Source organism: Macaca nemestrina, chromosome 1 (assembly GCF_043159975.1).
Source record: "Macaca nemestrina isolate mMacNem1 chromosome 1, mMacNem.hap1, whole genome shotgun sequence".
NCBI classification, from domain to species: Eukaryota; Metazoa; Chordata; class Mammalia; order Primates; family Cercopithecidae; genus Macaca; species Macaca nemestrina.
Window position 1 is genome coordinate 173,873,111 of NC_092125.1, and position 26,719 is coordinate 173,899,829.

The 26,719-nt window shown below is 36.9% G+C and overlaps 1 long non-coding RNA gene across 1 annotated transcript; it reads left to right on the forward strand.

Annotated features, from left to right (window-relative positions):
- Nucleotides 1-11,236: 11,236 nt before the first annotated feature.
- On the forward strand, nucleotides 11,237-26,091 carry LOC139362052 (uncharacterized). Its single transcript, XR_011620338.1, has 3 exons — nucleotides 11,237-11,344; nucleotides 14,517-14,593; nucleotides 21,454-26,091. It is a non-coding gene; the product is annotated as an uncharacterized lncRNA (long non-coding RNA).
- The last annotated feature ends 628 nt before the right edge of the window (nucleotides 26,092-26,719 follow it).

The following is a 26,719-nucleotide window of genomic DNA, read 5'->3' on the forward strand; positions in this document are numbered from 1 at the left end:
GACTGCTTGAGCCCAGGAGGTTGAGACTATAGTAAGATGTGATTGTACCACTGTACTACTCCAACCTGAGCAATAGAACAAGACCTATCTCAAAAAAGAGAAAAGAAAAAAATTGCTACAACAGACAAATCAGGATATTACAGAATAATAAAGGGTCAATTCATCAAGAATGTATATCAATTATAAACCTATAAACAGAACCCCAAAACCTATGAAGCGAAGATGGACAATTAAAGACAGAAGTAGGCAGTTCAACAATAAGAGTAGGACAGTTGCATATTCCACTTTCAATAATGAATAAGTCAACTAGGCAGATCATAAACAAGGACATAGAGGACCTGAATAACACTATAAGCCAACTAGACCTAAGAGACAAGTACAGAACACTCCATTCAACAACTGCAGAATGCACATTCTTCTCAAGTGCACACAGATAATTCTGCAAGATGAACAATATGTTAAACTTTTTAAAAATCTCAATAAATTTTAAAATATTGAAATCATAGCAAGTGTCTTTGGAATGAAATTAGAAATCTATAGCAGAACGGAAACTGGAAAATTCACAAATATGTGAAAATTCAACAACATACTCTTAAATAACCAATGGGCCAAAGAAGAAATCACAAGGGTATTTAGAAAATAGAGATGTATGAACATGAAAACACAACATACCAAAATCTATGAGACGCAATGAAAGCAGTGCTCAAAGGGAAATTTACACTTTAAATGCGTACATTTAAAAAAAATCTTATATAAATAACCTAACCTTCCTAAGTGACTAGCAAAAAAACAAAACAAAACAAAAAGGCAGACTAAGCCCACAGAAAACAGAAGGGCTGAAGTAATAAAGATTTGAGCAGAGGTAAATGAAACAAAACATAGAAAAATAATAAAGAGAATTAATGAAACTAAAGTTTGTTCTTTGAAAAGATCGACAAAATTGCCAAACTTTTAGCTCAACTGATGAAGACAAAAAGAAGATTCAAATTACTAAAATAAAAAATGAAAGTGGTAATATTACTATTAGCTTTATGAAAATAAGAAGAATTATAGAGAATGCTATAAACATTTCTATGTGAAAAAAAGTCATATAACCTAGACAAAATGAACAACTTCTTAGAAACACACAACAAACTATCAAAATTGACTTGAGATGAAATCTGAATAGACCTAAAACAAGTAAGGATATTGAATTGGTAATCGAGAGTTCTAACAGGAAGAAGCTCATGACTGGGTGGGTTCACTGGCAAAGTCTACTGAATATTTTATGAAGTAGAGTAATTCTTTTCAAACTTCCAAAAAGTAGAAGGGGAGGAAATACTTCCCAACTCATTCTATGAGGCTGGCATTACCCTGATACCAAAGCCAAAGATACAAGAAGAGAAAACTGCATGCCAATATCCCTTATGAATATAGATACAAAAATTTTCAACACAATACTAGCAAACAAGATCCAACACTAGATTAAAAGGATTATACCTCATGACTAAGTGGAATTCATTCCAGGGATGCAAGGGTGGTTCAACTTATGAAAAGAAGTCAAATCAACATATTACAACATTTATGAAAGAAAGAGTAAAACCCCACACATTCATCTTAATTGATGACAAAAAGCATTTGACAAAATTCAACAGTCTTTCGTGATGGGAACACTCAGTAAAGTAGAAATAGAAGGCAGCTTTCTCAACATGATAAAGGCCATCTGGAAAATTCCATAGCTAACATCAAACTCTATGTAAAAGACCAAAAGCTTTCCCTGTAATATCAGGCACAAGATAAGAATTTTCATTCTTGCCACTTCCATTCAATATTATACTGAATGTTCTAGCCAGATCAACAAGTTAAGAAAAAGAAATAAGAGGCAACTATATTATAAAGGCAGAGGTAAAACTATTTCTAGTCTCAGATGACAAGATTTTATATCAAACAAAAGACTACTAAAGCTATGCATTATCTGTTTTGCATTGCTATAAAGGAATATCTGAGACTGGGTAATTTGTAAAGAGTTTTCTCTGGCTCACTGTTCTGCAGGTTGTACAACCATGACACCAGGATCTGCTTGGCTTCTGGTGAGGCCTCAGGAAGCTTATACTCATGGAAGAAGGAAGGGGGAGCAGGCATGTGACATTGTGAGAGAGGGAACAAGAGAGAAGGCACCAAGAAGCCCCAGGCTCTTCTAAACAACCAGCTTTTACATGAACGAATAGAGTGAGAACTGAACTCATTACTATGAGGAGAGCACCAACCCATTCTTGAGGGATCTGCTCCCATGTCCCAAACACCTCTCGTTGGCCCATCTTCAACGACAGAGTTAATACTTCAACATGAGACTTGGAGGGGAGGGGCCACACATCCAAACTATAGCAAGCTAATAGAGAAATTTAGACAAGTTGCAAAATACAATATCAAAACTCCATGTATTTCTACAATGGATGTCTCTATTGTATATAAAACTCCATTGTATTTCTACACATGAGCAATAAACAATCTGAAAAGGAAACCATAAAACCATTTCATTTAAAATAGCATCAGGCAGAGTGTGGTGGTTCACACCTGCAATCCCAGCACTTTGGGCGGCTGAGGCAGGCAGGTCACTTGAGGTCAGGAGTTCAAAACCAGCCTGGTCAACATGGCAAAACCCTGTCTCTATTAAAAATACAAAATTGGCTGAGTGTGGTGGTGTGTACTTGTAGTCCCAGCTACTTAGGAGGCTGAGGCAGGAGAATCACTTGAACCCGGGAGGCAGAGGTTGCAGTGAGCTGCGATCATGCCACTGCACTCCAGCCTCAGCGACAGAGTGAGACTCTGTCTCAAAAACAAACAGACTAAACAAAAACAAACAGTAAAACAAAAATAAAATAACATCAAAACAGTAAAATATTTAGGAATATATTTAACCAGGGAAGTGTAACACTTGTGCACTGAACACGATAAAACTTTGCTGAAAGAGATTAAAGGAAACCTTAATAAGTAGAAAGATATTTCATGTTCATGGATTGGAAGATAGAATGTTAAGATGGCAATACTCCCCAAATTGATATACAGATTCAGTGCAAGTTCTATCAAAATTTCAACTTCTTTTTTGAACAAATAGAGAAGCTGCTTCTAAAATTCATGTGGAATGGCAAGAGATGCAGAACATCCAAAATCCTGAAAAAAAAAGCAAAAAGAAAACCCATACTTCAAAACTTACTACAAAGTTACAAAAATCAAAGCCATGTACTATTGGAATAAGGGTAGATATATAGGTCACTGGAGTATAATTGAGAGTCCAGAAAGAAATCAATATATCTAGAGAACTGATTTCCAATAAGGATGTCAAGACCATTCAATGGGGGAAAGAATTGTCTTTTCAAAAATTGGTGCTTGGACAAACACATGTCTACATGGCAAAGAATGGATTTGGATCTTTACCTCATAACGCATACATAAATTAATTCAAAACAGATTTAAAAATTCAAATGTAAAAGCTGAAACTATACAACTCTTGAAAGGAAACATAGGTGTAACTCTTCATGACCTTAGATTAAGCAATAGTTTCTTAGCTATGGTGTCAAGAGCACAAGCAACAAAAGAAAAAAATAGATAACATAAACTTCATTAAAATTAAAAACAAAAAATTGAAATGTCATAATTATACATACTTAGTGCGTACAGAGTGACATTTCAATATATGCATACAATGTGTATTGATAAGTCAGGGTAATTAGCATATCCATCATCTCAAACATCCATCATTTCTTTGTGTTGGGAACATTCAACATGCTCCTTTGAGCTATCAGAAATGATATAATATATTACTGTTAACTGTAGTCATCCCACAGTTGTATAAAACACTAGAACTTATTCCTCCTATCTAGCTGTTTGTATCCTTGAACTAACTTTTCTAACTCCCTCCTTCACCTACTCTTTTCTGGTAACCACAATTCTACTCTCTGCTTCTGTGAGCTCAGCATTTCTAGTTTCCATATTTTAAGTGAGAACATGTGGTATTTATCATTCTGTGTCTGACTTATTTCACTTAACATAATATCTCCTAGGATCATCCATGTTGCTGCAAATGACAGAATTTTATTCTTTTTTATGGTTGAATAATATTTCATTGTGATATATATATGTCATATATATACATATATATATGTCATATATATACATATATATATGACATTTTCTTTATCCATTCATCTACCGATGGGCATGTAGGTAGGTTGATTCAATATCTTGGCTGTTGTGAATAGTGCCACAACAAACAGGGATGCTGATCACACTTCAGCATATGGTTTTCCTTTCCTTTGGATACATAACCAATAGTGGAATTGCTAGATCATATGGTAGTTCTATTTTCATTTGTTGAAGAAATTCTATACTGTTTTACATAATGGCCATACTAATTTACATTCTCACTAACAGAATATAAGAGTTCCCTTTTCTCTGCATCTTTGCTGGCATTTTTGTGTGTGTGTTTTTAATAACAGCTAGTCTAACTAGGTGAGACAATATCTAATTGTGGTTTTGATTTAAATTTTCTTAATGGTTTGTGATGTTGAGCACTTTTGCATATACATTGCCATTTGTATGTCTTTTTAAAAAATAAATGTCTATTATGATCATTTGCCCATTTTTAAAATCAATTTTTTTTTTTTTTTGCTGTTGAATTGTTTGAGTTGCTTGCATATGCTGGATATTAATCCCTTGCCTCTTCATTCTCTTGATTGTTTCCTTTGCTGTACGGAAGGTTTTGAGTTTGATATAATCCCATTTGTCATTTTTGCTTTTGTTGCCTGTGCTCTTGAAGTCTTATCATTAAATCTTTGCTCAGAAGTGTTTCTCCTATGTTTTCTTCTGGTGGTTTTATAGTTTTGCATCTTACATTTAAGTCTTTAGTCAATTTCAAGTTGATTTTTGTGTATGGTGAGAAGTAGGGGGTCTAATTTTATTCTTCTGCATATAGATATCCAGTTTTACCAGCACCATTTTTTGAAGAGTCTGTCCTTTCCCCAATGGATATTCTTGTCACCTTTGTCAATCAGTGGGCCAGAAGTACATTAATTCATTTTTCTGTTTTCTGCTCTTTGCCATGGTCTATGTGTCTGTTTTTATGCTACTACCATGTTATTTTGGTTAGTATAACTTTGCATTATAATTTGAAAGCAGGAACTATAATGGCTTCAGCTTTGTTTGTTTTGCTCAGAATTAGTTTGGCTATTTGGGGTCTTTTGTGATTTCATACAAATTTTAGGGTTTTTTTCATTTCTATGAAGAATGCCATTGACATTTTGATATGGATTAAATTGAATCTGTACATTGCTTTGGATTATGTGGTCATTTTGACAATATTAATTATCCAATCCATAAACATGGAATTTTTTTTCATGCCTTTTTTTGTTCCTTTTCAGTTTTTTTCATCAGTGTTTTGTGGTTTTCATTGTAAAAAATTTTAACCTCTTTGGCTAAATTTATTCCTAGGTGTCTTTTTTGTAACTATTGTAAATAGGATTGTTTTCTTGATTTCCTCTTCAGCTAGTTTGTTATTGGTGTGTGGAAACATTACTGATTTTCATATGATGATTTTTTTAATCGTGCAATGTTAAAAATTTTTTTAGTTGTTCTAAGAGTTTTTGGTGGAGTTTTCAGGTTTTTCTCTATATGAGATCATGTCATCTGCATACAAGGACATTTTGACATTCTCTTTTCCAATTTGGATGCATTTTATTTCTTTCTCTTGCCTAATTGCTCAGGCTAAGACTTCCAGGGCTAGTTGAACAAGAGTGTTGAAAATGGGCATCCTTGTCTTGTTCGATTTCTTTGAGGAAAAGCTTTTCATTTTTTCCTATTTAGTAGGATATTAGTTGTGAGTTTGTCACATAGGCTTTATTGTGTTGAGGTATGTTCCTTGTCTACCTAATTTGTTTAGAGTTTTTATCAGGAAGGCATATTGAATTTTGTCAAATACTTTTTCTGTGTCTGTTGAGATGATTCTGTGTCTATTGATATTTCTGTGTCTATTGAGATGTTCTGTCTTTCATTCTGTTGATGTGATGTATCATGTTTATTGCTTTGCATATGTTGGACCATCCTTGCATTCCTGAAATAAATCCCACTTGATCATAATGTATAATCATTTTGCTGTGCTGTTAGATTTAGTTTGCTAGTATTTTATTGAGGATTTTTGCATCTATGTTCATTACAGATATTGGCCTGTAGTCTTCATTTTTGTTTTGTCCTTTTCTGGTTTGTGTATCAGCATGACTGACATCATATAATAAATTTGGAGGAGTTCCCTCTTCTTTAATTTTTTTGAAATAGTTTGAGAAGAATTGTTGCTAGTTCTCTTTTAAAAGATTGATATAATTGAGCAGTGAAGTCATCTGGTCCTGAGCTTTTCTTTGTTGGGAGATGCTTATTACTCGCCATTTGTCTGTTCAGATTTTCTGCTTCTTCTTGGTTCAGTTTTGGTAGGTTTTATGTGTACTAGAATTTATACACTTCCTCTAGATTTTCCAGTTTGTTGGCAAATTGGAATGATTCTTTGTATTTCCATGGCATTTGGTTTTAAGGTCTCTGTTTTAATTTCTGATTTTATTTATTTGGATCTTCTTCTTTGTCTCTTAGTCTCTTTTCAAAAGATCAACTGTTTGTTTTGTTTGTCAATCTTTTGTATTTTTTGTCTCTATTTCATTAGGTCTGCTTTAATCTTTATTATTTGTTTTCTTCTATTAATATGAAGCTAGGTTTGTTCTTGTTTATCTAATTTTTTGAGGTGCTGTATAAGTGAAGTTTTTTTTAAATCTTCCTGCTTTTTTGGTGTAGTCATTTATTGCTATGAACTTTCCTGGTAAAACTGCTTTTTCTATCTCCCATAGGTTTTGGTATATTTTGTTTCTATTTTCATTTGTTTCAAAAGGTTTTTTAAATTCTCTTCCTAATTTCTTCATTGAACCATTAATCATTCAGAAGCATGTTATTTAACTTCTAGGTATTTATGCAGTTTCAAAAGTTCATCTTGTTATTGACTTCCAGCTTTATTCCATTGTGATCTAAAGAACATGTTAATATGATTTCAAATTTCTTAAGTTTGTTGAGGCTTGTTTCGTGGCCTAACATATGGTCTATCCTGGAGAGTGTTGCATATACCGATGAGAAGAATATGTATTCTGTAGATGTTGGTTAAAACATTTGATAGATGTCTGTTGAGTCTATTTGGTCTATAATGCAGTTTAAGTTCTATGTTTTTTGTTGATTTTCAGTATAAATTATCTGTCCAATGCTAGGAGTGGAGTGTTGAAGTCCCCACCTATTGATATATTGCAGTGTATCTCACACTTTAACTATATTTACTTTATCTATCTGAGTACTGTGGTGTTGGACGCATATATATTTAGAATTTATATCCTCTTATGGGATTAATCACTTTATGCTTATGTAATGACTCTCTTTGTCTCTTTTTTATATATTTTGACTTAAATTTAATCTATTTTGCTTGATATAAATAATTATAGCTACTTCTGCTCATTTTTTTTTTGTTTGTTTATGTGGAATCTTTCCCCATTCTTTTACTTCAGTCTATGTGTATCTTTACAGGTGAAGTGAGTTTCTTGTAGACAAAATATCATTTTATCTTGTTTTGTTTTTATCCTTTCAGCTAATCCATGTCTTTTAATTGGAGAATTCAAACTAATTACATTCACAGTTGTTATTGATAGGTATGGATTTACTGCTGTCATTTTCTTAATTTTTTACTGGCTGTTTTTTACATTTTTTTGTCCCTGTCTTTCTCTCTTATTGTTTCTCATGGTTTGGTGGTTTTGTAATAATGTTTGATTCCTTTCTCTTTTTTCTGTGTGTGTCTGCTCTATTCGTGAGTTTTATACTTTCATGAATTTTCATGTTGGTAGGTATCGTCTTTTCACGTCCAGATTTAGGACTCCCTCAAGCATTTCTTGTATGGCCTGTCTAGTGGTGATAAATTTCCTTTTTTTTTTTTGCTTATCTGTGAAAAACTTTATTTCTCTTTCATTTCTGAAGGATATAATTGCAGGGTGTAGTATTATTGGCTGGCAACTTTTTTTTCTTTCACTACTTTGAATATATCATCCCATTCTCCCTGGCCTATATGGTTTCTGCTGAAAAATGTTCTGTTGGTCTGACAAGGATTTCCTTATATGTGACTTGACACTTTTCTCTTGCTCTTTTTAGAATTCTCTTTGTTTTGATTTTTGACAGTTTGACTACAATTTACCTTGAAGAGGAACCTTTTGTGTTGCATCTATTTAGGAATCTCTGAGCTTCCTGGGTCATATTGTCCCTATTGCTCTCAATATATGAGAAGTTTTCAGCTGTTATTTATTTAAATATATTTTCAATGTCTTTTCCTATTTATTCACCTTCTAGAACTTACATAATCTGAATATTTCTTCACTTAATGTCTCAGAAGTCTTGTCTGCCTCTTCATTCTCTCTAATTCTTTTTTTTTCTTTTGTTGTCTTACTGGGTTATTTCAAAAGACCTGTCTTCAAATTCAGAAATTCTTTCTTCTTGATTCAGTCAACAGTTGAAGCTGTTGATTGTTATCCTTATTTTATTCACTGAAATCTTCAGTTCTAATATTTCTGTTTGGTTCCATTTTATAATCCTATCTCTGTTGAATTTCTTATTCTGATGATCAATTGTTTTCCTGATTTCATTGAATGTTCTATTTGTATTATCTCATATCTCACTGAGATTCTTTAAGATAATTATTTTGAGTTCATTTTTAGGCATTTCATAGATTTTCTTTTTGGAGTCTGTTACTAGAAAATTATTGTGTTCCTTTGGAAGTATCATGTTTCCTTGCTTTTTCATACATCTTGTGTCCCTGTGTTGATATATGCACATCTGGTATAGCAGTTGCCTTGTCTCATTTCATCGAGTAACTTTCATAAAGAAAGAATTTTTCCTGTAGATTTGTCCTATAGTGTTGGTTGGGTAGTGTTTTGACTTTGGTTTCAGGTGGGTGCAATAGTGTATTTTCTGTGTGATTTTGTTTGATGTATTCAATGTTAGCAGTGTCTGCAAGTGCCTCAGTGGCCTAGGCTGCAAGAGTTTGTGTAGGCTATGGTGCAGCTTTGCAAAGTGTAGTGGGTACCCAGTGGGCCAGATCTCTGGCCCCTGAGAGGGCTCGTAGGCCTTTGGTAACTCTGTTTCTGGAGTGGGTGAGGTTTCCAGAGGTGGCAGACTCTGAGTGGGCCAGTCCTTAGGTCTTGGGGGTTACACAGCTGTTCAGTGGCTTGGCCACTGGAGTGGCTGAGTTTGCCACCAGTGGCAGGCCTTGGGTGGGCCAGTCCTCTGGCCTCTGGGTGAGGTGTGTGATGACTCAGTTGCTGGAATGAACAGGGTCACTGGCAGTGACAGACCCTGAATGGGCTGGTGCTTGGGCCCCTGATAGGACATGTGTGAGCACATGGTGGCTACATCACTGGAGTGGGTGATTTATCAAAAAAATAGACAACTTACAGAATGGGAGAAAATATTTGCCTATTATAGATCTGATGAGACTTATATCCAGAATTTATACAGAACTCTTACAATCCAATAACAAAAGACAATCTAATTCAAAAATGGGCAATGGATCTGAATAGTCATTTCTCTAAGGAAAATATACAGATGGCCAATAAGCACATAAAAAGATAGTCAGCATCATCAGTCATTAGGGAAATACAAAGGAAAACCACAATGAGATACTTCACACTCACTAGGATGGGAAAAAAGTAAACAAAACAAAACAATAACTACAAAACAAAACAAAACAGAATGTGATGAATATTGGTGAGGTGTGGAGAAATTGGAACGTTCATACATGGCTGGTGGGAATGTAATATGGTGCAACCAAAGTGAAAAAAAAAAAGTTTGGTTGTTCCTCGAAAAGTTAAACCTAGTATTATCATAAGACCCAACAATGCTATCATAAAACCCAACTAATAGGCCCAGGTGTATTAGTTTGTTCTCATGCTGCTATGAAGAAATACCCAAGACTGGGTAATTTATAAAGAAAAAGAGGTTTAATGGACTCACAGTTCCCCATGGCTGGGAAGACCTCACAATCATGGTGGAAGGTGAAGGAGGAGCAAAGGCATGTCTTACATGGTGGCAGGAAAGACACTATGTGCAGGGGAACTGCCCTTTATAAAACCATCAGATCTCATGAGACTTATTTACTGTCACAAGAACAGAACTGGAAAAACCAGTCACCGGGATTCAATTACCTGCCACCAGGTCCCTCCCACAACACATGGGGATTATGGGAGCTACAATTCAAGATGAGGTTTGGGTGGGGACACAGGCAAACCATATCATTAGGTATATAGTTAAGATAATTGAAAAGAAATGTTTAGACAAATCTTGTGCACAAATGTGCAGGCAGCCCTATTCTCAATAGCTAAAATGTAGAAACAACCCACTGTCCTCCAACCGATAAATAGATTAACAAGATGGGGCATATGCATACAATAGAATGTTATTCAGCTATGAAAAGGAATAAAGCACTGATTCATGCTACAACAAGGAAGAACCTTGAAAATATTATGCTAACTGAAAGAAGTCAGACACAAATGGCTGCATATTGTATGGTTGTATTTATATAAAGTGTCCAGAAGAGGCATAGAGACAGAAAGCAAATTAGTGGTTGTCACGTGCTGGAGGAGTCAGGGTAAATGGAAAGGCCAGTGCCTACTCAATGGGCACAGGGTTTCTTTTTGGATGATAAGGATATTTGAGAATTAGGTAGTGGTAATGGTTGCAAAACATTGTGAGTATACTAAACACCACTGTACACTTCAAAATGTACTAAAAAATCGTACAAAAAATGACTAAAAGGGTGAATTTATGTTACATGAATTTTACCTTAATTTAAAAGATACATGATGAGAGAAGAAGCATTTTAATTCTTATTTTATGTGCAGCATTATGCTAGTCATTTTCCTTTTCTTATTGATTCAAGTGGATATTTGTCCATAAACAGGTCATGACAATTGAAAGAAAATTTCTAAACTGGACTTTAAACTTTTGAATTTGCTTGCATTCTACCTCTTCTGTGAGCCTTTTAAGAGCTCTCCTAAGACAGAACAAATAGGTCCATTTTATGTAATACTTCTTTACCTTTTTCAGGCTTCTATTATTGTACATATTATGCTTTGGCTTTATTATTTACATTTGTAATTTGTTTTTGCCTTGTAACATGTTTGTGTTTTTTTCTTTTACTAGTTTATGAGTTCTTCAAGATTGGGTCTTGCCCTTTGTGTTTCCATTTCTGAAGCCTGGAATATCGCTCAGCACAAAGTATATACTCAACAAAGGTTTTCCTGGCCAGGTGGGTTTACATATTTGGTTTCTGTAAGCACCACATTAGTGTCTCCTAAAATAGCCATGTCTGTTTGACTTGTCTGTACAACACTCACCATTCATTTCCCAGAATGAAACTAGGTCACATCTGGGACACATGAAAAGTTTTAAGAAGAGTTGTGTTTGAAATACAAAACCCTGAAGTGTACACCAAAGATAACCTGATCATGCCAAAAAATTATAAATGATAAAAAGTTTATTTCATTATTACATTTTTGGTCTTTGCTCTTTTACTTCTTTATTAAGTTTATAGTAACAGAATGATTTACACATGTTGAAAATCAAAGGAGGATGAAAAAGGCAAAAAAAAAAAGCAAAATATTTTACTTTATGAGTCTCTTACTTCGTGAATTCTCTCCTACCTATGCTGGTTATTTTGTTTGGTTTTGAGGACAATTTGTGCACAAAAATCCAAGACATCTCCATTTTCCTGTAAAAAACAAAACCAAACAAACAAAAACCTTGTGCTCAAAAGAGAAATTTAAAAATTTTTAAAAGATCTGATGGTTTTATCAGGGTTTTCTACTTTCTCGATAGAGAGGATCTGAGTGAGAGGGTCTCTCCTGACAGCAATAACAAGTAGAATACTTTTTGTAAATAAGAAGGACATTTTGAATATCTGATTTTGTTGGTTTCCAGGACCAACAACAGAATTTGCTGGATACCCATGAACCTTTCACTGTACCTGTGCTAGACACTGTGAATAATATACTTTGTGGGCACTAGTTTTTCTACTGTTGAAGTCATTCTTCCACTTGATCTTTTTTTGTGAAAATGAGGTAAAATTTCTTTTCTGAGGGAACAGCATTTGAAAATTGTAAATCATGTAAAAAAATGGTTAGTCATATAAGAAAAATGGCCATTCCATTAATTATGTTTATGTCTGCTCCCCTCCACTCTACACCCAATTCACAAAATGACAAGTGAAAAATCATGTACTTGCCCTTACTGTACTATTTTGCTTTGAATCTTACTTAAACCTAGAATAGTATTTTATATCTTCCATACATACTAGCATTGTTGTTTTCCAGGCTTGCTGAGCTGAACAGACAATGCTCATTGTCTCTCTTTCTTCTGTTCACATTCCAAATTTGGGAAATGGGGTCATCTGATGCAAAAGATCTGAATCCTGTGTCTCAGATTTTTGTGAAATCTTCTCTGCTTAACCTTGTCTTATTCCCTTTTCTTCAAATTTAGCAGCATTTATTGAATATCCACTATAAAGATGCCTGCCTCTGTGCAGGGCCTGTAGTAGGAGTTTAACAGTGAGACTCTATTTTCTCCCACTTATTCCATTTTATAAATATTCATTTTATTAGTCAGGGTTCTAACCAGAAAGAGAATGCACACTCCTAGCACCATGGAAGGTGATATGGTTTGGCTCTGTATCCCCACCTAAATCTCATCTTGAATTATAATCCCATAATTCCCACATGTTGTGGGAGGGAACTGGTGGGCATTTTCCCTATACTGTTCTCGTGGGAGTGAATAAGTCTCATGAGATCTGATGGTTTTATCAGGGGTTTCCACTTTTGTGTATTTCTCATTCTCTCTTAGCCTGCTGCCATCCATGTAAGATGGGAATTGCTCCTCCTTGCCTTCTACCATGATTGTGAGGCTTCCCCACACACGTGGAATTGTAAATCCAATTAAACTTCTTTCTTTTGTAAATTGTCCAGTCTCAGATATGTCTTTATCAGCAACATGGAAACAGATTAATATAGTAAATTGGTACCAGTAGAGTGGGGCATTGCTGAAAAGATACCCAAAAATGTGGAAGCAACTTTGGAACTGAGTAACAAGCAGAGGTTGAAACAGTTTGGAAGACTCAGAAGAAGACAGGAAGATGTGGGAAAGTTTAGAACTTCCTAGAGACTTGTTGAATGACTTTGACAAAAATGCTGATAGTGATATGAACAATAAGGTCCAGGCTGAGGTGGTGTCAGATGAAAATGAGGAACTTGTTGGGAACTGGAGCAAAGGTAACTTTTGTTTTGTTTCAGCAAAGAGACTGGTGGCATTATACCCCTCCTCTAGAGATCTGTGGAACTTTGAACTTGAGAGAGATGACTTAGGATATCTGGTGGAAGAAATTTCCAAGCGGCAAAGCATTCGAGAGGTGACTTGGTGCTGTTAAAGGCATTCAGTTTGAAAGGGAAATAGAACATAAAAATTTGAAAAATTTGCAGCCTGACAATGTGATAGAAAAGAAAATCCCATTTTCTGAGGAGAAATTCAAGATGGCTGCAGAAATTTGCAAAAGTAATAAGGATCCAAATGTTAACCCCCAAGACAATGGGGAAAATGTCTCTAGGGCATGTCAGAGGTCCTTATGGCAGCTCTTCCTGTCACAGACCCAGAGGCCTAGGAGGAAAAAGTGGTGTTGTGGGCTGGGCCCGGGGTCCCTGAACTACATGCATTACCTAGGGACTTGGTACCCTGAGTTCCAGCCACTCCAGCCATGGCTGAAAGGGGCTATTGTAGAGCTTCGGCTGTGACTTCAGATGATGCAAGCCCCAAGCTTTGACAGCTTCCACATGGTGTTATCCCTGTGGGTGCATAGAAGTCAAGAATTGAGGTTTGGGAACCTCTGCCTAGATTTCAGAAGACGTATGGAAAGGCCTGGATGCCCAAGTAGAAGTTTATTGCAGGGGCAGGGCTCTCATGGAGGACCTCTGCTAGGGCAGTGTGGAAGGGAAATGTGTGGTCAGAGCCCTGACATAGAGTCCCTTTTGGGGCAACCACCCAGTGGAGCTGTGAGAAGAGGGCCACCAACTTCCAGACCCCAGAATGGTAGATCCAACAGCTTGCACCATGCACCTGAAAAGCCACAGACACTCAATGCCAGCCCATGAAACCAGCCAGGAGTGGGGCTATACCCTGTAAGGCCATAGGGATGGAGCTGCCCAAAGCCATGGGAACCCACCTCTTACATCAGCATGACCTGGATGCGAGACATGGAGTCAAAGGAAATCATTCTGGAGTTTTAAGATTTGACTGCCCTTCTGGATTTCAGACTTGCATGGGGCCTATAGCCCCTTTGTTTTAACCAATTTCTCCCATTTGGAATGGTTGCATTTACCCAATGTCTATACCCCCACTGTATCTAGGAAATAACTAGCTTGCTTTTGATTTTACAGGTTCATAGGTGGAAAGGACTTGCCTTGTCCCAGATGAGACTTTGGACCATGGACTTTTGAGTTAATGCTGAAATGAGGTAAAACTTTGGGGGACTATTGGGAAGATGTGATTGGTTTTGAAATGTGAGGACATGAGATTTGGCAGGGGCCAGATGTGGAATGACACGGTTTCGCTCTGTGTCCCCACCCAAATCTCATCTTGAATTGTATTCCCACAATTCCCACGTGTTGTGGGAGGGATCCAGTGGGAGATAACTGAATCATTGGAGCAGTCTACCCCATACTGTTTTCGTGGTAATGAATAGGTTTTATCAGGGGTTTCCGCTTTTGGAACTTCCTCATTCTCTCTTTGCCTGCTGCTATTTATGTAAGATGGGACTTGCTCCTCCTTGCCTTCCACCATGATTATGAGGCTCCCCAGGCCACATAGAACTATAAGTTCAATTAAAGCTCTTTCTTTTGTAAATTTCCCAATCTCTGGTATGTCTTTATTAGCAGCATGAAAATGGACTAATGCAGAAGGCAACTGCCCATCAGGAGTTATAGTCATAAAAGGAGCAGCTACAGTTAGACAGGTGGTATTGAGGTAGTGGAAAGGGAGTACCTCTTGTTGGCTGAACCAAATAGAAAGCCAGAGGGCAACGGGAGCCTGGGTGGTATGGTTTTTAGGGTCAACCTCCCAGGACAGGAAGTAGGACAGAAAAGCAAGGCAAATGGATCTAGTGACCAAATGAAAATAAAGAGCATATTTACTTCTTTGTTTATTTCAAAACAATTCATGAAGCAGCATTACTATCCACATTTTTCAATGGAAGATATTGAAGTAGTCAAGTTTAAATAACTTGCTAAAGGTCACTTGTCTCCTAAATGGCAGACCTAGGATTTAAATTCATATCTTCTAAGTCCACTTACATTCTTTTGTACCAGAATGTCTGTCTTACATTTTACGTATAGGACCTGCCTTATATTTAAGACAGCCTGAATCTTGTAAATGATTATGCCTTCCACTTTCAATTAGACTATCAGGAAACTTACAGTCAAATTCTAAGTCCCCTTTGCTAAGTGTGCAGGATTTTATAGCTTGTATTTCTTAGTGGCCTTGTCTTAATTTTTTATTTTACTTTCCCATTGCTCTGATTTCTTTATCACTGTATATTACCTATATTTTCTTCCATATCATTTTTGATGAGGTGAATGATAAACAAATGAATAAATAGTTCTGTAACCTTGAGCCTATGCTTAATCAGCCCTTTCTCTAATAGAGAGCCATTACTGTCACTATATAGGGGTTGTGAACCCCCCAGTTCCACCCCTAAACACACATATCCATGATCTCTGCTTTAGAGTTTGTTTTACAATCACAGCCTTTTTTGTAACAAAGTGCCCCCAGCAGCCACTACCAATCAATTAATATTGGCAGAAGAATTAAAACCAATTTGATATGCTTGGTGTAATATGACCAGTAAATTTGCTGATAGTATTGTGGGATCTTTAATATGGTAATGCCCTATGGAGAGCAACTACTGTGTTTAATAGAGGATATTCAGAAAGCTTTTAACCCAAGCTTCTTGTATGTGATGAGCATTATTATAGTCTGAATGCTTCCCATACTTCAAGTACTTAAGTAAATGGCAAATTGAGCAATATGTGAATGTACTCTGTCTTCTAATAATTAATTTTTCTCCCCCAGACTTAAATTTGTGGCATTATTCCAAGAATATCTCAATGGTTGTTTTTTTAAAATGTTATACTATTTAGTTCTTTCATCCTAGATAAAGACCTATTTGGCCTTATTAATATAATTATCTCCAATAAAGCTGTAGGGTCGCAATTCCATTATCTAATACCCTGAAGCAGCACTACAATACCATTCAGGAGAGAGTGGAATTAATTTAAGCAATTCAAGACTTGAATTCTATTCAAGACCATTTAGTGAAAGTTTCCAAAGAACAATTTAATGATTTGCCCATAAGATTATATTGACATGAGTCACTATAATTATCAAAATGTTACTGATGTATAAGTTTCTTATAGTTTTATAAATATTTATAGATTATCTGTTTTCATATATATTTTCTCATAACTCAAGATAAAGCTTTAACAAGTTTCCTTTTAACAACTATATCTCCCTATGTGTGTATAAATATATAATCAAGAGTTTGATTCTGTGGGGGAAGTATCAAAACTGCTTGATGTGCATCATTAAGATATTCTTTAAGCAAACTGGTCTGTTGTGTGAAACTCAGGTGCATTGGTCTGCGAGCCTTGCTTAAGCCAACAGCCTGGCACTTTCTGTTTCTCCCCAAGTTGAGTATATGAGACTCTGACATTGACACCGAAATGGCTATTTCAGCTTCAGAAACATTCTATTCTTTGACATATTGGAGAATTAAAATTAATGTTCAAGATTCTGACCCCTTTCAATCTAGTATCTTGCTAGATTTTGTTCTTTTCCATGTTCTTTCCACTGTTCCAATTGTTTCAAAGATGAACAAAAACATTTGATGATGTTTTTACATTTTAAAGTTTGCCCCTTTATCACCTCATTGTATTTCCATATCATTCTGTGTAGTACTATCATGACTCACATTTCCCAATGAAAATATTAATGTTCTGACATTCGGAACCAGACAGGCTCCAGGAGGACTGGCAGACCCAATGGTGCCATGCTTATTGGTGTTCACCGTTTATTATAGATTCAAAGATATCTGTGGACAACCCATTCCAGACATTGTGAGGAATACAAAGATATACAGGACACTTCAGCAAATGTCCTCTATGCTCCAGGAGTAATTTGAAGGCACCACATTTCTTACTTCCAAGGCCCTCCCAGGTGCCAGTTTCTCTGCTTAGAAGACTCTTGTGGGGCACGGTGGCTCAGGCCTGTAATCTCACTACTTTGAGAGGCTGAGGCAGGATTCTTGCTTGAGCCCAGGAGTTCAAGACCAGCCTGGGCAACATAGTGAGACCCTGTCTCTACAAAAAAATTTCAAAATTAGCCAGGCATGGTGGCCTGTGCCTGTGGTCCCAGCTACTTGGGAGGTGGAAGCAGGAGGATTGCCTGAATCTGGGAGATCAAAGTTGCAGTGACCTGTAATTGCACCACTGCACCCCAGCCTGGGTGACAGAGTGAGACACTGTCTCTAAAAATAAAAATAAAAAAAGACTCTCCCTAACTTTTCAGAACCCTTCTTCACTTCTCTAAACTCCATGAAGCGAGTATCAGGTCTGTATTAACTACTGTATTCCCTATCACTAGCAAAGTACATTGGTAAATGCTCATTTAGTATTTTTTGAATCACTGAGCTCAGCTTATTATCTTGTTGCCTCTTGCTACCCCTGTAGTAATTATATTTCGTTGCTGCCCTTGTAATTATAGCACACATTTCTCTTACTCTTAGTGTCCATATTGTTGTTTCTGCTTGACTGTGAAATAAACTCTTGAAAAACGGAGGACACACAAGATCTCAAGAGTGTTTCCTCATGACGATTTATATTAAAACTTTGTCTGGGCCCACTGTCAGTTCAAAATAAGAAGAAACAATAAGAGACAACACTGGGAACTAAACATAAAACCTGGTGGAATTCACTAGTTATATAAAATTAGGTTGGGCATGGTGGCCCATGCTTATAATCCCAGTACTTTGGGAGGCCAAGGCAGGAGAATTGCTTGAGGCCAGAAGTTTGAAGCTGCTGTGAGCCATGATCATGCCATTGCACTCCAGCCAGGGCAACAGAATGAGACCCTGTCCCAAAGAAAAAAAAAATTAACCAGTTTCTGACTTTTCTAACTAGAAATGATAGAATCATATATGGTATCCTGTTTACAAGATTTTCAGCTACATTGTTTAATTAGTTACATTCAGTATATAATATCTATGACAAAGCTAGAATAAAGTTATTGCATCTAAAATGAGTAAAAGATAATCAAAAGCCTTAATGGGAAGAAATATCATAACTCTATTACATACTCATGTTGTTACGTTGGTGTAAGATATGTACATTTTAAACCTATGAAACAGTGACATCATCATATTCATAATCTTCTATTCAAACATTTGCACATTTCTGGCATGAGCACAGTGCTGGGCATAGAGTGCGTGTTTAACAAATGTTTTTGAAATAAGTGAATACATATACTGTTACCGATATTTGACAAGAAATGTATGGTATACAAAGCCATTATTTCTTTGAACCTCATAACAACGCAGTGAGTTGGGTGGAGAAGTGATTACCACCAAATCTACCTTAAAACTGAAAAAAGAGTGACCCAGAGGGATTAATTAATTTATCCAAGTTCACACACAGCTAGTATGTGGTATGGCTGCATTTCAGACCCAAGTCTTGGGTATCTAAGTCTCAAGTCTATTCTGACTTCACTTTCAAACTTAAATTTGTGTATGGTGAAAAAACTAAGAATTCCTTAACATTTTAAATGGCATTCAGTATATTTCTAAAATACCAAAATAAAATTGCTCTGATTTTATTAAAAATAGAGAATCATATATCTATGTAGAATAGACACTATTAAAACAAATTTAGCACCTGAAAATAATTGAATAATTTGTCTTAGGACTAAAATGAGAGGAAAGCCCAGAATATGTGAAGCAAAAGCAATCATGTTGTTAGTGAACTGTCAGCATCTCTTAGTACCAATGAGTGAATAATTATCACAAAAGGAAAGAAAAAATAAACCATTATTAAGCCTGCCTGTACTAGTGTTCCTCTGGGGATAATTATTTGTCTTTATTGCATTCTAATATTACTACTTTACATATTATATAAAGCCCTTCTATTTTTATTTTCATATTTGATCCATGCTTTTAAAAATCCATGCTTTTAATAAACAAATTGTTTTCTTAATGTATTTTGAACTTAGGAGAACAACAGACCATTGTTTATTCATTTGGTTCTACAATCAATAAACATTTAATAACTTTACAGTAATTAGAACTGTTCAGAAAAATACAGAGCAACCTCAGGGGTTCCTTGTTACCAGAATCCTCATGCTGAGGCTGTTACTGGTGTTAAAGAGAAAATTCCTTTATCAAGTGGCAGAAAAGACTTCTTTTTTTTGTGAATTTTAAAAAATGGTGAAACTTCTAATTTCAAAAACATCTTCGATTAGCTTACAATAAAAGTACTGGTATAGTAAAATAATCCTAGCATGCTATAAAGGCAACTAATCAATGAAGGGGAAGGCGAGAACTATTTTATCATGATTTCATAGCTGAGGAAAATACAATTGTGTGTATATTAAATGTAGTCATGAGTTCCTTGGCAGCTGAGGAACAGAGGGAAATACTTTTCTTAATATTTAGTAGATCCTGGAGTTCTGGGAGGCATCAGATATAGTTCCTAGAAAAGACTGAGTGAATGAAAAAATAATGTAAATGAGAGAAAATTTTACAATAAAGGTATACAAGTGTTTTTCATATAAGTCATTTTATAGATGTGGCCTGGTGAAATCCAAAGACCAGAAAGATAAGACTCTAGTGTGGACCAGAGTGAGGTGGCCAACTGTAAAGCTCCCTGGAGATGGGTGACTGCAGGGAAAAGCTTATGGGTGGTGGGGTGTGGATTGAGGAGCTGAGGAAATTGAGGAGGTTTCCACTTCACATGATTCTACAACTCTATGTGAAATAGAATGCACCTCCCTCCTCTTTTAAAAAGTCTTCAGTGGCATTCCATTACACACATGACAACATCTGAACTCCTTACCATGGCCTTCAAGGCCATATGTGATCCAGCCTTGACCCCCTTGTGGTTACATATCCCCTGGATCATTCTACTCTCGCCACGATGGACTTCATCCAACTCTTTAAACACTGAGCACTTGCTATTTAGTGTTCTTTAAAATGATGGGGTTTCTACCTGTAATGCTGTCGCTCTGCCCTTTCACTTGCCTAACTCCTAGTCATTGAATAGATTTCACCTCAAGTATTTAACTGCAGAGAAGACCATCTTGACTTCTACCTAACCCCATTTGTATTAAATTGTATCTATAACCCTTTTATAAAGAATCTGGTATTTTCCTTCATAGCATTTATAACAACCCATTTGTGCTTTTATTTATTCAAAGTCTTTTTATGTGTATATACATGGGTTAGTATCTATACATACATGTATTTTCTATCTTTTTCCACTGAGAGAAACTAGAAGCACTTCCAGCACCCAGATAGATCTTGGTTTCTGATACCATTCTCCAGTAAAAGGAACCAGTGTTCTTTGAAGAAATGACTGATTCTAAGGCAGGGGTGGGAAAATCCAAGATGAGCCTGGAGCATTCTGTAGTGACAGAATGCAAGGAAGGGCTCAACAAAATGGGGACGTGTGAAAAGGGCACAGTGGTCAACCTGAAAAAGGTTGGCCAGTGGTCAACCTGGCCAAAGCTAGGCAGTCGGAGCTCTGACTTGTTGCCCCATTTAGGGCAACAAAATAAACGACAGTATTGGAATATAACCTAAAAACTAAAATGAACATTCATGAATGTTTACTGATTGATAAATGATTGGATAAATAAATAAATAAATGGAGGAGAAAGGACAAATATTTCCTGCCGATTCCAAATGATAAAGGTAGTTGCTGCCTTCTCCACGAGGTAGAGCTTAACTCTGCCCCCCTTGTGAGGGCTGGATTTAGTACTCACTTCTAACTAACAGAATATGAAAAGGGAAAAACAGAAACTTTATGGCACAGAAATCTGCCATATATCACCTTAACTAAATTAATAAGGTTAACATCATCAGTGACAGCCCATGTTTATAGCTTGTATCCTTGATGCGATGTGGTGAGAAGGGCACTTCGCCACTATGTCGTTCGTCCAAAATATCCAGAACTCTAGTCTACTTGTACGAACACATCAGACAAACCCAAATGGGGGACCTTTCTATAAAATGCCTAACCAATCCTTTTTTTTTTTTTTTTTGTCACCCAGGCTAGAGTGCAACGGTGTGATCTCAGCTCACTGCAACTTCCGCCTCCTAGGTTCAAGTAATTCTCCTCCTCAACCTCCCGAGTAGCTGGGAGTGCCCGTCACCACGCCCAGCTAATTTTTGTACTTTTGGTAGAGACAGGGTTTCACCACGTTGGCCAGGCTGGTCTTGAACTCCTGACCTCAGGTGATCCACCTGCCTCAGCCTCCCAAAGTGCTGCGATTACAGGCGTGAGTCACCATGCTTGGCCCTAGTCAGTATTTTACGAAGGTGTCAAGGTCACAAAAAATAAAGGAAGTCTGAGAAACTAAAGAGATATGATGATCCAATGCAACGTGGTGCCCTGGATTGGATTCTAGAAAAGGAAAACATAATCAAAAAGGTGGTGAAATTCGATTAGAGTTTGTAATTTAGTTAGTAGCATTGTACCAATGAAAGTTTCTTAGTATTGATAAATACTGTATGGTTGTGTGAGACGTTAACATTAGGGGAAGCAATGTGAAGGGTATATGGAACTCTCTGTGTTGTTTGCAAGTCTTCCGTAAAACTAAAATTATTACAAAATGAAAATTTTAAAATGTCTTCTTCTACTAAACTTTATTTGCAGGGATGATCTCTGTATTGGTCACTACTATATATCCATTTCTGGAACAGTGATGTATGGTGGGTAAAACTTTGGTCTCTGGAGGCAGGTTCCTGGCCCTGCTATTTATGGACTATGTGGCTGGCAAGTTTCTCAAGCACTTCTTGTCTCAGTTTCCTCATCTATAGAAGGGGCATAAGGTTGTTGTGAGAATTGGAGGGCTTAATATATATAAAACACATACAACAATGCAAGGTTAGTTATTATGGGTATAATTTCCATTTAATATGTCATTGTTGAATGAATAAATAAATTATTCAGGGCTTTTTGCTAGGTGTGAATCAGGATTGAATTCAAGTCAGAGAGCATATTTGAAGAAGAGGCAGGATATAGAGTAGTTTGTTTACAGTGGAATGGAGGCTTTATAAGGCATAGCTGGTGGGTTGGCACAAGGATGGCAGAAAGACAAGGAAAAATTGTGGGGCATGTAAGCCAGGAGTGATCCTGTTATGGAAGTGTGTATGAGGGCTTTGTGTTTGGAGCAGTGGTGAAGGTTGACAAACAAGGGCAATTGGTCTCTCCTGGCATATTGCCTTCAAATTGGTTCTTCACTTTCTCCTGCTCTGCTCTGTATTTCAGGGGGCTGACCCTTGAATTCTGCATATTTGGCCAATGGGAGGCACTGGTGGGACATTAGAGGGAAGGAAGAGGGAAGAAGCTGGAGTATTTCTCCCCTCCCTCTCTGTCTTGGGCAGCAACTCCACAGCAGTGTCATCAGTCCTGCCAGGGTGCCCGCTTCGCCCAGGGGCCAGTAACACTGCCTCCTCCTCTGTCCCTCTGGCCTGGGGTCTCAGTGGTTCCCTTCAGTTATGATTCTCTGGGTTGCCTCACTACCCCATGCTTGGCTCTCAGTTCCTCCATTTCTGTGCAACTAATTCCCAGTTTTGAAATCCCTGTTATGAATACTTAGCTGGCAGCTATTTCCTGCTTTGACTCTGACAGAAACAAAAGGCACGATGGAATTCCCTGTCTTCCAGCCTGACTTAAACTCAGGGGAAAAGGTTTTTCAGTGCTACCAGAGAAATGCTGGCTGCTTTCCTAACCGCTGGTTATAGGGTCAGTGTGCTGTGACCTGGCCTGGGCTTCAGAGCATTGCAAAGCTTAGAAGGAGAAGGTGCTGATGAGAGCTGACTGAAGTGCATATCATGCACCACTGCCTTATGGAGAGTCCTGGACAGAACTGGACCTGATGGAAGGGAAAGACCTGATGGGAGGAGAAGGTCCTAGAGTCTCAGCCATGCAACAGCCAGACCCAGTGTCACATCCATTGGAGATTATGTGGGCTGAAGAACTCCTTTTGCCTAAGTGTGCTGAGTATTGGAGGCAGGGGTATCCACATTACTCCAGCCCCTTAAGGAACACCTGGCATACTCGCTGGACTTCATACAAGAAGACACTACTATCGTCAGCATTTTGTCTGGATGATGATAGTGAGGCAACCATTTAAACTACCTCTTACTTGAGTTCTTGCTTTCTGTCTTCCTCACCTGGGCTCTACACCTTACATCCATTGCTCACCTGGCCCATTGGAAGAACAATCTGGCTTGGCCAGCTGTCTTGCCTTTGACCTCAGTATCCCTTGCAGGTATAATTCCAGCATCTGTTTTTGAGCTTCTTACACTTCCACCACAGTGAGGTAGGACTATACTTCCACATGCCCATTTAGCACATACCCAGGGCCCTCCTCTTATTTTATTTTATCCCTTAAAATATAGGAGACCAAGTGAAAGACGGGATTGGCGTCTAAGATGAGACTGGCAGCAATAGTCAGGCAGAGGGATGGAGGCAAAAGGGTTAGCCAAGAAGCTGTTAGATGTGGTAAGAACCTAGACTTCAAGGGTGGAAGAGGTGGAGGTGTGTGGGAAGATGCCACCATAGATTTAGATGCAGGGTGGAAAGATTTGGCTGAATATATTTGCAGAATATATGATTCGATGACTAGTATCTTGCAGAGTTTTCTAATGGGTAGGTATAAATTAAATATGTTTATATTTAAAGACTGCTCATGGATGTATAAGTATGTATTTATTAATCCACTATAATCATAATTTTTTGATACCAAGAGATGTCTCTTAAAGGTAAAGATTGGTAATAATTAATTACAATCACAAGGTATAGCTTGCAGAGGAGCCGATTCATTCCTTTCAACCCCAATCAGATGGTTACCTAAATATCTTTGCCTGTCTGAGGGACAGCAGCAGTGACAAGAAGTAGATTTTTTAGAAGGTGGGGGCTTTAGTTCCTCCACAATTTCTACTGACTTTCCCTTTCAATTCCCTGATCTAAACAGTTCACATTTCCTATGGAAAGGGCTTTGCAAAAGCACTTTTATTACAAGTTGGCTAGCTTCTCCTTTCCACCATATTATGCCTCCTAAGCAATTCCTATAAAGAAATTCTAGATTATCTACTGAAAGTAGTATTTAGTAGTCATCAAATATTGATCCCTTCCCTTACAATTTGTAGTTTATTTTAAACTACTAACATTAGGGAATGGTTCTGACAACCACTAGTCATTTGCAGTACTCTCAAGTAAGTCTGCATCACCTCTGCCTTCTACACCTCTCCTATAAAAGCAACCTTGGCAGTATTCATGTCGCCAGAGGTGGCTGTTTGATGAAGAGTAATGAAAAATGCGTCACCACAGGCTGATACTGAACAGTTATCTGCTCAACCTACACGGCAGCCTGTTCTTAGCTAAGACTCAGGAAGAAGATATACCTGGCATGCAGCATGGTGAAAAGCATGGATTTTGCATTGTGCAGACCTAGTGAGAGTCCTGGCTTCACTATTTACTGGCTCTGAGACCACTGGTAATTTATTTATTTAACATCTTGGTTAAATAAATAACAAAGTATTCATCTACAAAAATGAGGATAACAGTATATCCCTTACAGTGTTTTTTTAGGAGATTAAATAAGTGGTAGGATCTGATCTGGTATGTCTGGCATTCCGTGACTTGCTATGGTTGGTGATGGTGTTTTTAGGTGCATTTCCTGAAGGATGTTCCTGCTTATTCCTGTTCCATGGGGCCTCCTCCCACAGGTAGCATGAGGTTAAAGCCATCATCCAATTTAGTGTTTTTAAATGCCACCTGCATGGTAGAATCACTCGGGGAGCTTTTCAAACATAGCAATGCCAGGTCACATCCCGGAACAATTCAGTCAGAATCTCTAGAGGTAAAGCACAGGCTCACCAGGTGATTCCAACATGCAGCTAGGGGTGAGAATCCTTAAGTTAGAGGGACCATGGATCTGAACTTGGATGGCAACTATTATGATCTTCGTGTTCTTCAAATTTGAGAAAACTGTCATTTATTCTTGCTTTCTGGTGAGAAACATGGATTCCTCTAAAGAAAATTATAGTTTGATATCACTGTAAATTTAGATGCAGGTGGAAGGATTTGGCTGAATATATTTGCAGAATATATAATTTGATGACTAGTTTGATGCAGAATTATTTAGTGGGTAAGTATAAAATCTGTTGATATTTAGGGACCACTTATGGATATTTATACATATATAAACACACACATGTTTATTCATTGTAGTCATAGTTTTTTGATACAAAAATTGTCTGCCTTTGGTCAGTGCAAGATCTTTCAAGTTGGCCCTAATGTTATTTTAGTGTGATGCAATAGTCTTTGATAGCTTCTTTGCTCTCACTTACAATGAGATATCCCAGGCTTATCTTATATATTTCTCATCCTCAATATGGTACTGGCAGTTTCAACAAGGGAACTCGATTTTTTTGGTATTTAGACACTAAAATTTTTACCCTTTGATTGCTAATTGATATTGGCCTGTCAATGCTTCTATGTATTCTTGGTGAAAAGAGCTAGCAATTTTACAAAGCCAAAACAACAACAAAAAATTGATACTGGTATTTCCTATTCAAATTAAAGATTATAGTGTTTTAACTTTTTATATTTGTATGCCTTTTATTTCACTCTAAAAAGTCTTGATTTCTAAGGACATAAACATTTGCTTTATGAAAAATACATCCTAGTATATTTTTTAAAATATGAATACTAATATTATTACTAAGAATAAGATTACTAAATATATTTAATTGTATCCTTGGTATATATCCTATGAGGTGTGGGAAGATAAAAGTAGAGTTTTGAAAGCAGAAGTAATTATTCTCTTTGTAGTTATGCCACAACTTAGTATAAATTTAAGTATACTGTACCTTTAATAATGAAAAGTAGCCAGATAGGATCTGTTACCGATGGGGAAGGGAATTTTGACATCACAGAGTTGAGGGCTGTGAAAGTAGAAAAATGAAATCATTTGATGAATATACCAGATCGAGTTCAGACTTATTGATAAACATATGAAACTTATTTTAAAAAGGAAAAAAGAAAAAAAAAAAAAACAAGAGCAGAAACTTGATGGAGAATTGAAAGAGAGCTTGGGACCGTTAAATCCACATATGTATCTTCTGTCTGGAGATAAAAATATAATGTTCATTGGTCATTCATTATAAGTGCCACACTCCATTATTACTGAGTCTTCTGCTTCAAATCATACATTTATTTGGGAGTTGTGAAATATTGTAATTCCCAAAGTGGCACTCCTTTCCATCTGGTTAATATCTAGTGCCCCAAAAGGAACTTCCCCACTG